The following is a 14,344-nucleotide window of genomic DNA, read 5'->3' as shown; positions in this document are numbered from 1 at the left end:
CGTTTTGTCATATCCTGCAGCAGGTGGCAGATGTGACTTGCCAGTTTGGTGGACATGTCCTGTCTTCAGCAAAACAGGCTCTCTGTAACTTGGTTAAATATAGAGCTATCTAGGTGCCCGACATGGATGGCTCAGTGTTTCGACGGCGGTTTGTGATGGTCCTTTATTATTGAAGGCGCTGCTCATCCCTTTGACCAAACAGGCACATCCGTTGCTTTCTCAGGCATAAATCTTCGCCTTCTTAAATCCAAGAGACATTGAGTCAATTGAAGTCATTTCCATACTCTTGATGTATTCCTGCTGCAGCACGAAAAAGAGAGAAGCTTTGGTTAGTTTTGTAGTTCTAATAAAATATATTTGCTTGGACAGAAGGTCCCTTAATTCATCCTGGAAAGCCCTGGCCACCGTTCGAATGCTTAGGTTTATTGCGCTTTGTGGCTGCCAGAAACCGGGTTCACTTCCATCTAACTTCAATTGGCAGATTGGTGGCAGCTTAGCTGATTGTGCTGCATTCTATGCGGTCTGCTCTGAAGCAGGCATTCTCCTAACCCACAGAGTAAAACTGCACCATGCAGGATGCTGGCTTAAAATGAGATTATGGCATTACAAAGAGCTGTGAGCTTCAAGACCAGTATTAGCAAGGAAGTTTTACTGAGTTCTCAGTATATCTAATGTTCTGCAATCCACTGATGCTTTAGTTATTCTGCTGCCTGTGCCCAAGGGGTGAACAGCTTTGGAGCACAATTTGTCATTTTCACGTCTCTGTGTTTCCTGATAGGCAGATAAGTGAAAGTTCTGACTCCAAGCATATTAATGTGGCGACACCTGTGCTGTCTCAGATGCAGATGAATTATTACCTTATAGAAGAATTCAATAATGGATGGCCACGTAACTCACCAAGACACCTCCCCCCCACCACCCCCCCCCGCCCTCCGGCCGCAACACGCACATGCTATTGCATTACCATTAAATGCTGCACAGTCTTTGTCCCACACCATGTCGGGCCAAAAGCAGGGCAACCCTCCCTCCACCACAGGGCTGCTGTTCTCCCTCCACAATTCGACTCAGCAGCTGGCAATCCCTCTACAACCTCTCCCACTACATGCCTCACCTTTGAATACCGATTGGCAATACTGTGAGTGCTGTGCAATGCCACTGAGCATTGCAGAAAATCTAAACAAGCAGAGTCAGCACTGCTTCATGATCGGTGCATGATGCCTGACAAATGCTTCATAATTATTTGAGGAAGTAAAGAGCATGATAGGCAAAGAGGAACCTCTAGATGAAATTTATTTGGATTTTTAAAAGTGTTCGCAAAGCCTCAATGATAATTTAGGGCCTCATAACATTGGAGGTAGTATATTGCCATCGGTAGAGGACTTCATAATTAATAAAACACAGAGAGTTGGGATCGCGAGGGCATTTTCAGAATGGCATACTGCAACTCATGGAGTGCCACAGTTAACTGTGCTCGGGCAAGGATTATTGCAACAAATATTAATGACTTAGTTGACGGATGTGAATGCACTATTGCCAAATTAGTAAATGGCACAAGGAAAAGTGGGTGGCAGGTGGTGACTATAAGACTATTAGACTTACAAGTAGATGGAAGCCATTCCCCCTATGAAGTCTGCTGTGCTAATCACAGAGGTCATGGCTGAACTAAAAGCCGTCTAATACACATGTATTTCTTTTCCTCATAATCCTTCATACCCTTATTGATGAAAAGTATGTCCATCTCTGCCTTTAACATACTTAACGGCCCATCTGCAGAACAGTGACCTAAAGAATTCCAAAGGCTGACTAGGCTCCAAGAGAAGAAATTCATCCTCACCTCTTTTTAAAATGAGCGTCCCCTTACTCTGAGATTATATTGACACAAATAGTCTGCAGAGGCGTATAGACAGCATAAGTGAATTGGCAAAGATTTGGCGGATGGAACACAATGTTGGACAATATGAGGTTATGCACTTCAGCAGGAAGAGTAGACCAGCTGATTATTATGTACATGGAGAAAGACTGCAGAAAGCTAAAGCACAGAGGGACCTGGTGGTCCATGTGCATGAATCACATAAACCCTGCACAAAAGCTCAGCGGGTAATAGGGAAAGAGAGTCGCCTTTATTTAAAAAAGTATGAATCATAAGCAACAGGTAATTCATGATAACATATGTTTTCATGGCCCTTTTTCGACCACATGTGGATTTCTGTGAACAGTTCTGGTGCCCTTATCAAAGGAAATATATACTACCATGTGCAGCATTCATGGGAAGGGTGACTATCTTGACCCTGGGTATGGAAAGATTTTCTTCTCAGGTGAGTTTTTGGACATTGGGACTCTCTGCATTTGAGTTTGGTGAAAAGGAGCCGTCCTTATTAAAACAGGTAAGATTTTTAGATGGATGGACGGGTTTGATTCTGAGGGATTGATTCCCATTTTGAGAGAGCCTGCAAAGAAAAGGCATAATCAGAGTAAGGGTTCGGCCATTTAAGAAAGAGATCAGGAGGGATTTCTTCTCTCAGAGCCTGGTCAGTCTGTGGATTTATTTACAGCAGAGGGCTGTTTGGCTGAGTTGTTAATTATATTCCTGGCCAAGAAGGTCAATTTTTAAAATAATTAATGGGAATGTGGTTAGTGGGAAGAGTTAGGAAAATAAAATTGAGGTTTATTACGTCTGCTATGAATTCATTGAATGGCAGAGCAGATTCGATGGACCAAATGGCCTATTCCTGCTCCTACGTGTGATGGCCTTGCTCAACTCCAAATTTCCATCAAGGCGCAGCTGGCCAAGTGCATGCCCTATGCATGCTGTTGTTAAACACACATTAAATTTTAAGGCGTGCAATTGATTGTTGCGGGCTGGCCTTATAATAAAATTGGAATGCCTTTCAGTGAGCTGCCGGATGATGAGCAGTAACGAGGACCATCTGTGACGGGCAGAGCAGAAGATTGAAAACGGTTTTCCCTGTGTCATGAAACAGATGTGTTTGGCTTTCTCGGTGAATTGTCCCCTCACACCACCAATCAAGCCCAATGACAGCGAGCAGGGATATTTTTACCCCTTTTTTCAAATTTCTCACGACTAGTTTATGTGATGTCTCCTCATTCTTGCTCCAAGAGTGCCCTTCACACATCCATGCATTAAATTTCCATTGTCTGTGCCTCTCTATTTCATGAACCTGTGAACATCTTCTTATAACTTTCTTACTGTCCTCCTCATTGTTTATGTTTACAAGTTCCTTTTATCTGAAAGTTTTCTTGTTAAAATAGAAATAAAAAAATATTTATATGCATCAGATATAATAGTGTTCCATATAGCGATTTGAGGGGAGCATCAATTTAAAATGCCCTCCAGTCCGAATAAACAGGTTTTGGAGTCTCCAGGCGAGACAGGGAAGGAAGAAAAGAGGAGAGGCTGTTGCAATATTGCTCATGGAATCAATTCCAGCAGAATCAAATGATGACATTTTACAATGCTCCTCAAATGATGTCAAAGGATTAGAACTTAAAGACAAAAAATGAACAATCACATTGCTGGCAGTATACCATGAGACAGTAAGACAGAATAAAACAGCCAGAGATAAATAGACGAGCTGACATGTAGGGAGCTTTCAGAATACTGCAAAAATTATAGGGTAGTAATCGTGAGGGATTTCAACTTTTGCACCATTACCTGGGTTAGTCATATAAAGATATGTTTAGAAGGAGCACAATTCTTAAAATGCATCCAGGAGATAATATTATCTAATACGTGGAAGATCCTGTAGAAGTTAATTAGAGGAACCTTGACTTTTGGTAAGGAATGAAGCTGGCAAGTGGTAGAGGTATCAGTGCGAAATCATTTTGCAGAGAGTCATCATCAATCATTTAGTTTGAAAGATATTAGGCAAAAGAGTCAGAGTTCTAAATTGAGGGAAGGTCATTTTAATATGATCAGATGTGTTTTGGGCAAATTGGATTGGGAGCCCAAAATTTTTCTTAAATTTACTCCCTTTGGGACTCATTCAAGAAAGAAATATGGAGAGTACATGGCCAATATATTTCAGAGAAGATAAAGCAAGGGTGTTGATGAATATAGAGGATTGGATAAAGATACAAACGGAGGCCCATTGAGGATAACGAGTGCTCAAAACAAAGGAAGGCTTAGAGGAGCATAGAATGTGTTTGGGGAAATTAAAATCGAAATTAGAGGAGCAAAAAGGGGGTAAGAAATAGAAACATTGCCAGGTAAAATAAAAGAAAATCCAAAGATATTTTACAAGTACAAAATGATTAAGAGGAAAAGGAGGGAAAGAGTAGAGTCCGTAAACGACCTAGCTGATAATTTTTGTGTGCAGCTGGAAGATACTGCTCGGGTTCTCAATGAATGCTTTGTCTTTGTTATCACAAGTGATAGGAGCGACATCGGTAAGGAAATTAGACAAATAGGCTATCATATAATTAAAGGAATTAGAATAGAAATGGAAAAGTTTCTCAGCATCTGGTGGGATTACAAATATTTAAAAACCCAGGCCAGGATGGAACGGTTCGGAGGCTGCTGAGTGAGGCAAGGGAGGAGAATGCAGGGGGGCCGGTATTAATTGCAATATGGATCTTGCACATGCAGAAAGAATCACCTGAAATCTCGTTCAAGTACACATACATACACAAACAACACAGAGATCCCACCTCGCTCTCGTTATTTTTCTATTACTCTATCTCTATATATCTCACACTAAAACACTCCATACAAATACAAATATGCAAATACACACACAGTCACAATCTCAAACACACACATACGCACACACGCACAAAAAAACACAAACACACAAAGACACACGCACATGTGCAGGCAGGAACACATGGAAACACAAACACACCTACAGAAACAACCGCACGAACGGACACAGACATACACACACAGGCAGAACAAACATAAATGCTCACAGACAAACACGCACACACTAACATACACATACAAACACACTGCCACATACACACACACACACACACTTTCAGACACAAGTAGGCACACTCGTGATCTAACACAAACTCTTACACAAATGCTCACAAAATGGTTTCCACGCATCGACTCGCTTGCATACCCAGACTCACGGAGAAATGCATTAATGCACTAAAGTATTTGCAGAGATATTCACATATACAACAACACAGACGTACAAGCGTTGAAAAAGGACAAACATTGAGGCACTCACTCTCTTCACACACAAACAAATGCACAAACACAGAAAAGCTCACAAAACAAACACAAACACACTTGTGCACGCATTGAGATGCACCAAAAGGTACACACATGCAGATGCTCAAAAGCACACACATATACAAACTCTCACCAAATTTGTCCGACACACAAAGAAGCACACTGGAACAGACACAAACAATAAATCCCATGAATACACAAAGGCCACAAACTGAGACTAACAAATACACCACAGATGCACCCATATGGAAATATTATCAAAGAAAAACACCATAGCACCTAAAGAAACACACACACAACACTCACACACACACAGACACACACACACACACAGACACACACACAAATGGTACAAACTCACTGATCCACATCTGCCCACACCCCCCACACAAACAGGCAAGCAGACACACACAGCACACACAGGCAGACAAACACAGAACACTAACGCACAAGCACACACAAGCACACACCCACACATACACACACAAACGTGCACACACACACACAAACTCCCACACCAAATCACAGGATCACAGAATCACAGTGTGGAACAGGCCCTTTGGACCATCAGCTCTGCACCGTCACGGGAAAAGCCAATGATCTACCTATCTAATCCAATTTATTGCAATTGGTACTTAGCATTTAACGTTACTTCATGCCAAGTGCTCATCCAAATACTTTTTAAGAATATGAGATAAGCCACCTCCAACACCCTTCCAGGCAGTGCAGTGTAGACTATCACTCGCCCTCTGGTTAAAAAAGCTTTTTCTTCACATTGCCCCAAAACCACATGCCCTCCACTGTGAATCTCTGTCCCCTCGTGACCTACCCTTCATCTATGGGGAACAGCTTCTCCCTATCCATCGTGTCTATGGCCCTTGTAATCATTATCACCTCGAATAGGTCACCAGTAATTCTGCTCTGCTCCAACGAAAACAACCCAAGTCTATCAAACTTTTCTTTAGAACTTAAATGTTTCATCCCAGGCAACATCCTGGTGAATCTCCCTTACACACTCCACAATGCATTCAGATCTTTCCTTTAATGTTGCGGCCATAACTGCAAACAGTACTCGAATGTGGCCTCACCAAGGTTCTATGAAACTACAACATGACTTCCCTACACTTCTAATCTATACCTCCATTGATGAAGTCAAGTTTCCAATCAGCCTTTTTCACCACCCCACAAATATGCTCTCAACCATCAGAGAAATAAGGACACACATGCCTATGTCCCTTTGTTCCTCGGAAAATTCTAATGTCACAAAAACATGAAAACAAAGAAAAAATCACAAAAGCAATGAAAACAAGCATATATGTATATTCACACAATGAGACATATGGATTTGCAATGAAAAAACTCACACTCAGATACACAAATATACACACATGCAGAAACACAAATGCAAAGGGATACTCGAGCGTTTTTTTTTTCTTAAATACATGCACATACGCAAACAAACACAAATTTGAATCTCTCTATCTCTATCCCTTTCATTCTGGCTCCCTCTCTCACTCATTCAAACAGTGACACACACATAACCAAACACACACACACATGCACACACACAAATACGCACACAGGCCAACATGCATACTGACACAAACAAGCACAAACACACACACACACACACACACACACACACACACACAAACACACAAACACACACAGGACATGTTCACAAAAACTCACCAGCCCTCTAGGACACACACAAATGATAACACTTAAACACAAACAAAAAAAAAACACATGCACGCGCACAAATGAACAAATACACAAACACACACAAACACACACACAAAAACAAGCTATCACCACCTCTCCCACACATACACGCACCCTGGCATACACAGGCACACACAAAAAAAACACAGTTATAAACACAAATACACACACAGAGACACTTAGAGCCACAAACCTGCAGACACGAAAACACACATATACAGACAGGAACACTAACAAAATTACACACACTTCTAAATACACAATCAGACCATACGGACTCACAAACACAAGCAGACAAACACACACAAATAAAAATATGCAAGCAGTGGGCAAATCACAAAAGCACACACAACACACACTTGAACACTGTCAAAAGCACACAAAGATGCACACATGTACATGCACACTATCAGTCACATGAATAATTATATAACACACACGCAATCACAAACACCAACACTCTCAAAAAAAAGCATACGTATGCATCGACTCAGAAAAGAAAATACAAAACGAAGCACATAGAATATCTCACAAATCCACATGCATACAGAAACAAGAACAAGACGCTCTCTCTGTCTCCCACACTTTCTTTTTCTCTCCGCCCACTCTGTCAAGGTCTCACAACCAACCCCCCCTGCACCCCCCCACCCCCCCCCACACACACGCTGGTACATATGCAAACAAAAACAGAGACTCACACAGGCACATGGATACACACCGACAAGGTGTCAATCACACATACATACACTCAGAATAACACACACTCTCACACAGATACTTACACATAGAGTCACACGCACTCAATCACAACATATTTACAAACAAGCAGAAGTTCATTCATGCATTAAAGAACTTGCAGAGACACACACATACAACCACACACACACACACACACACATACACAGACACTCTCACACCCAGACACACACACACAGACACACAAACATGCAAACAAAGGTCAGAATTGTCCAGCTGATGTGCGGAGAGAGTTGCCCCTAAGCCAGTGCGTGCAATGATGCGCTCTGATGTTGCGCGTGCTTGCCGAATTCAATGGGCGTCATTGCGTTATTTCAGTGGGCTGGCGCAATCAGTTCACCCGCCATTAATTGATGGGCTCATTAAGCCCCTTATCTTGAAAATTGTGTACGATTTTTAGGGGTCCGTGTGAACTTTGGATCGGCGCAGGAGCCCAACGGCATGGCTGATAGGAGAATATTTATGTAAACTTTTGCAATGTCGGGATAAGTGGTGTCAGGCAGTTTGTTCATGTTTTTCACGAAGTTACAGTTGATCAAACTCCTTAAAACATAGCTGTGTGATTGCTATTAGTTCTCATTGACGTCCAGCAGGTGTCTGTGTAAAGTGAAAGCATTCTGTGAACAGCATTCTTTTTCAGCCTTGCAACTTTCCGGAGGCCTCCATCAAGCCTTGGTCTACAGATTCTGACCTCTCAAGTAGAGGCGGCTCCCCTGAGGAGGAAGGGAGGGAAAGAATCAGGAGGAGGGCTAGACTGACCAATCAGCTTTCGTTTCCAGGCACGGTCTTAAATGCCACACGGCCATGAGGTTGTCCAAGGTACAAGGGGCCACAGATGACGCCTCTATCCCGTTGCCAGTGTATGCCCTGTTCAGACGGGTATCCGCCTTTATCCACTTCTGCTGTGACCATGCAAGTCGGAACCAGCAAATCGGATGCTTCGCGGCCATTGCCGGTGTCCCATGCATCCATGGCACTATAGATTGCACACATGTGGCCATCAAGGTGCCAGCAGTTGAGTCGATGCCTTAGTCAACAGGAAAGGCGTACACTCCATGAACGTGCAGATACTGTGTGATAACTGGATGCAGATTTTGCAAGTCTATGCAAGGTTCCCAGGCAGCTCCCACAATGTCTACTTCTTCAGGCACTCCCAGGTGCCGGCATTCTTCAGTGCTCCGGCTCGGCTGTATGGTTGGCTGCTGGGTGATAAGGCCTATCCCCTGTGAAAATGGCTCATGAAGCCAGTATGCCATCCAAGAACAGTTGCAGAGCATCGGTACAATAGGAGCCAGGGCACCACAAGTTCTGTGGTGGAGAGAGCCATTGGGTCCTCGAGATGGGCCTTGCTTGACTGGACCAATCAGGGGACACACTCCAATAGCCCCAAGATTGCGTCTCTCTGATTGTGGTAGTCTGCTGCACAATGCAAAGACTTACGCTGGAAAGGGGGGAATGGAATTGACGATGAACAACTTGGCGCCCTGTAAGGGTGCAGATGCTGAAATCAGCAGTCACCCAGAGGATGGGAAAGCACAGGGCGATGAGGAGGGACACAAAAACGACCCGCTTTTACACTAAGGAGGGAGGGGCACTCTGGCCATCTTAATCCAAAGAACCTACATCTAGCACCACAAACATGTATCAAGGAGCAGCATTGCCTAGAAGTTCCAGTTGACTTTCTAAGATGTTGCAGAGGCTGTTCCTTAATGGGACGAAGGAGCCTCCGCTAAGACCCAGACCACAGAATGCCTCAGTCAGTGAAGGAACATTGTTGCATCATTAACAATTGCAGCAACTATCAGTGGTTTGGATGGTTGGCACACAGAGCAGATGGGACTGTGGACCTCAAATACCTGCCCGCTAGACTCCAGCCTCGCAAGGCCCAGATGCCCTGGCCTCCTGCCTCCTGCCCAGCTGCATGGCCTGGTCCTCAAATGAGGTAAGGCGCTGGAGCAGGACCCACCAAACATCCAGGACTCAGGTGCTAATGTGTATTCTGGTTACTTTTTGCCTGCAAAACACATAGGATGATTTATTCGTCATGTTGCTCCAGTTCTCCGCACGGACACGCCGCACACCAACCACATTTGCCCATCTGAGGCCTCCTGCAGCTCCTGTTCACACTACTGGTGATGAGACCCCCGAAGATGCTATGGCTGGCTAAAATAGCTCCCCCAACGGTCCACTTTGACACATATGGCGTCCATCACTTTGCAAGTCTATGCAAGGTTCCCAGGCAGCTTCCACAATGTCTACTAGGCACACGTGTCCTAGCACCAATGGAACAGAGAATCAAATAGATGTGATGTGGATGCCAGCAGATGAGACTTTCCCAAAGACCTTGAGGTACCCTTTTGACCATGTCATTACCACCAATGTGGCAGTGGTGGAGCTCTGAATATGAGTCTAACGGCGTTCCCTGCAGCTTGCCCCCAAACTGCTCAAATGTTAGAGAAACAAACATGTGCTGCAGTGAAAACCCTTCCCCTAAATTAGTAAGGCTGGTGTAAGCATTGTTAGTACCCATTTGCACCCACAGCATGAAAAAGATGCCTGATGCAGTGAGGACAGCTATACATAGGTGGGGGAGAGTAGGGGTGCGCGGCAAAGGCCAAGGCTGTCTTCTTCCTCCAGTAACATAGACAGAGATGGTTCTCACCCGTCGGTAGCGCAGCTAATTCGGGAAGCATTTTCTGCACTATGTGCCAGTGCGTCTGACATCATCATGGGCACTTACAGCCTCGCCCAACTCCACCCACCCCTGGCTGTTAAAAACGGCGGCGACCCCTCCTTCCATCCTCAGGGTACAGAACATAATGTCCCTGGCCCACCTCTTCCAGGAGGAGAGCCAGGCATGCGTCCTAGAATCTGGGTGCATAGTGGCCTTCCGCTGGCCTCTCCTGCACCTTAGCCTGCCCTCCTCCACCTGCAACTCCCCATCCACCTTCTCCTCCTCCTCTTTCTCTGCCATCCTTGGAGCTTTTCTAACTCTCTGAGTGACCATGGTGCACTGTTTCAAGCAGGCTGTCTGGCAAATCTTTAAACAGCCAGCCAGCTACCCATTGGCACCGGAATTCTAAAGTCGCCTATCCCCGTGCCTATATTCCCGTTCTCTCGGGGACTTGCTTACATGCTCGCAGAAAATAGCGGTGTGGCCCGTTTCGCCAGCGGCAATCTGAGGGTCGCCCACTGCAGAGTCGGTCGTGACGCCCGGCCAACGAACGTAAAGTTCTGCTAAGGTTGTCTTGCTTGGCTAAATGGAGTGAAGATGACCTCGTGTGCAAAAGCCAACCACGTCACCAGCTCTCAAACTTAATCAGCGAAGCCCTCATGATAATTAGACTTATGTCATAGAGTTTCCCAAATATATGCCGGTTCCATTGGATGGTCTCGTATTAAACCCAACTGGGAGGAAAAAAAATCGTGACGTGTAACATGAGGTGGTAGCAGTTATGTTGAAAAAAAGAATCGGTACAACATTACTGAATTGGTGTGGTATGCAGGCAAGGAGTCTGGTTAAAGTTCTATTGGGACCCGTGATTCTTCAAGTCCTCTGCACAGAAACAGGGGCGGATGCTTGGATAAAATTCTACCTCTCTCTGGCGAATGGGATCATATCAAGGAGTAAAAAAAAGTCAATGATGCATCCACTATGTTTAAGGCCGGGGATTCATCAGTGAATAACTTGGATTTTCCAACACTGGAGTTAGAGATGCAAATCCTTAAGGGAAAAATTAAGGGTCTGCTGATTACAGAAAAGATTAAGCAGCACCACGAGCTAAAATTGGCAAATCCTGGCAGTGAACCTTAGAAATGTGGTGGAATAGTTGGAAAATCATGCCAGCACTATCATTAAACTAAATCGGTAGGATACGCTTGTCTCCAAACAGGCTGGCAGGGATGATGCATGTGTCACATCTGGCCCCGTGAAAAGATGAGACAAATGTGTGAATGGGACGTGCCTTCAAGTGTCACTACCGACCATTTGCAAACATTGACTAACTGTGAAAATAACACCATTGAGTGTCAGTGAAGAAGTTTGGTCCAGATATATCCTGCACAGATCGATTGTAAAAAGTGAAGTGTCAAGGTGCTGGGATTCATACCTAACTTTCCGCTAATACCACAAGGCCTGTCACCAATTCTGGTATATAGGGTGTGGAAGAGTGAGGTTAGAGTGGGAGATATACATCTACTCTGTCATGATATTTTACCGTAAGCATTCAATTTAGTGAGTTATACAAAATGGAACCACCTGGGGGGTTTGCAACAATTTAAATGGTAAAACATTGTATCCTATAGGTTGGAAAAGCAACGCCAGTTAACCTGTAGTTTTTAACATCACAGAAGGAAATTTGACCACGCAGTTTCTGAAAACAATATCTCAGCTTAAACATGTAGCCTTTGTAGGGGAGGAAGCATTTGGTCTTATCACAAACAGGAAATGGTATCAGTACGTGTTCAATGTGAAACTCCCATTTGCCCCCAATCCTCATCCCCTTCCAAATGGGGGCAAAATGCTGAAACAAAACTCAGCAGGACTAATGCATTTCTGAAGATTAAAAACAATGTGTTACCGTCACAAGTCCGTTTGATTCATCATCAGAGCTAATGAAAAGTAATGATCTGGTGGAACCTACACCTTTTATGGTAGGGTGGAGCAGTTGAGTCTGGCAGCTTGCCATAGATGCCATTGACAAAACAACAAAGCGGTGTTAATGATACTGCATGTCGCTAAAGGAGACGCTGATGGTGACATTGAGGTCAGAAAGCAGATGAGAAAATAGGATACAAGGCCAAGCCCACTGAAAATAACAAAATGAACAATTGACAGCGGGGTTTGGGTAGGAGGAGGAGTCGGTGATTGTTAAAAGAAAGGTTCATAACATGTGAAAAGGTGGTATAAAATTTGAATCAAAATGATGATTAGGAAACAATAAAAATGAGTAGATAATAAATAAGGTTGAGAATTACTATTGAAATTTGGGGGACAAATGGGTGAGGATGGCGGACAGAGTTCATGGTCAAAAGTTGCTGATTTGAGTTATTTCTGGAAGGCTGATAAGTTACTAATCAGATGTTGTGCTAATGTTCCTCCAGTCTGCGTAAACCTTCATTGTAACCTTGCTGCAGGCCAATGCCCGACAGCGTGTTATGGGCAAAGACATAAACAAGTTGCATAATAAATGTTTCGTATCGGGGGAGAGCGGTTTTGGGGGAAATAAGGCAGGATCTGCCCAAGGTTGTCTGGGTGTTGCTACTTGTGTGGAAATCTATAGACGAGCAGTGGCAGTTTTCAAAAATGAATTGGGAAGGGAAAAGTCTCAACATGTTCCCTCTAGGGTGATAGGAAGGAGTTAAAAGCCCAGAGAACCATGGGTGACTGGGGATATTCAGGATACAATGAAAAGTAATATAAAGGTTTTTAACAAGTAAAAGGTAGCAAATCAGTGGGGCTATTAGTGGAATACAGAACGTGCATGATAGGGATTAAGATATCAATTAGGTGTGCAAAGATGGGCTATGAGAATGCTCTGGCTGGTAAAAGTAAAGAAAATCCAAAGAGAAGCTTTACGCATATCAGTGGGAAGAGGATAACCAGGGGAAGAGGCGGGCCCATAGTGGACAAAGGAGGTAATATATGGGTCGAGCTAGAGGACATCCAAAGAGTGTTGAAATAATATTTCACATCCATCTTCACTTAGCAGAACGAGGAAGAAGTTAGCGAACTCCAACAGTGAGACTCTGATGTTCTTGAGCATAATCATAAAGTGAGTGAAAAGGTATTGGAGGTGTGGCAGGCTTCGCAGTGGACAAATCACCAGCTCTGGATGATTTTTCTCCCAAACAGCAGGTGCAGGCAAGAGGGTAGATCGCAGGGGCTTGGGTGAAAAATTTTTATTCCTATGGGCCACGGGCTATATACTAGCGGAATGGCGAACACTTAATGTGGCTCCGCTATTTAAGCAGATTTTTAGGCAGAATCCAGAGAACTGCAGGCCAGTGAGACTCACTTTGGTAGTAGGAAAACTATTGGAGGACATTCTGAAGGAGAGAATCTATCTCCAATTGAAGGGGCAATGTGTGATCAGGAATAGTCATCTTTGCCAGAGGGAGGTCATGCCTTGCAAATTTGATTTAAGATGTTGAGAAGTGACAGGTTGTGCAGATGAGGGTTGTGCAGTTAACGCACTTTATATGGATTTCAGCAAAGTCTTTGACAAAGCCCCATATGGGAGACTTATAAATAAGGCATATGCAAATTGGACACAAGATAATTTGAAAAGTTGAATCCAACTTAGGTGTAGGAGATAGAAAGTGATGACAGATGGTTGCTGTAGTGACTGGAAGCCAGTGTCCAGTGGCGTACAACAGGGATCTGCTCTGGGTTCCCTATTATTTGTAATTTATATAAAGGAGAGGGATGACTATGTGGGGTGGAGGCAGGGGTCGAGGGAGGGGTTATGATTAGCAACATTGCTGAATGCAGAATGATTGGCTAGGTGGTTAACTATGAGGTTGAGTGCCTTGGGCTACAGGAAGACATTGACCGGATGGTCAAATCGGCAACTAATTGAAGTGGCAGATGGAATGTAACCATGAAAAGTGTGAGACGTTGCACTTCTGAGGGGGAAACTTGACAATGAATAATTTAAT

Source organism: Carcharodon carcharias, chromosome 18 (assembly GCF_017639515.1).
Source record: "Carcharodon carcharias isolate sCarCar2 chromosome 18, sCarCar2.pri, whole genome shotgun sequence".
Lineage (NCBI taxonomy): Eukaryota > Metazoa > Chordata > Chondrichthyes > Lamniformes > Lamnidae > Carcharodon > Carcharodon carcharias.
Note: the sequence above shows the minus strand (reverse complement) of the source record.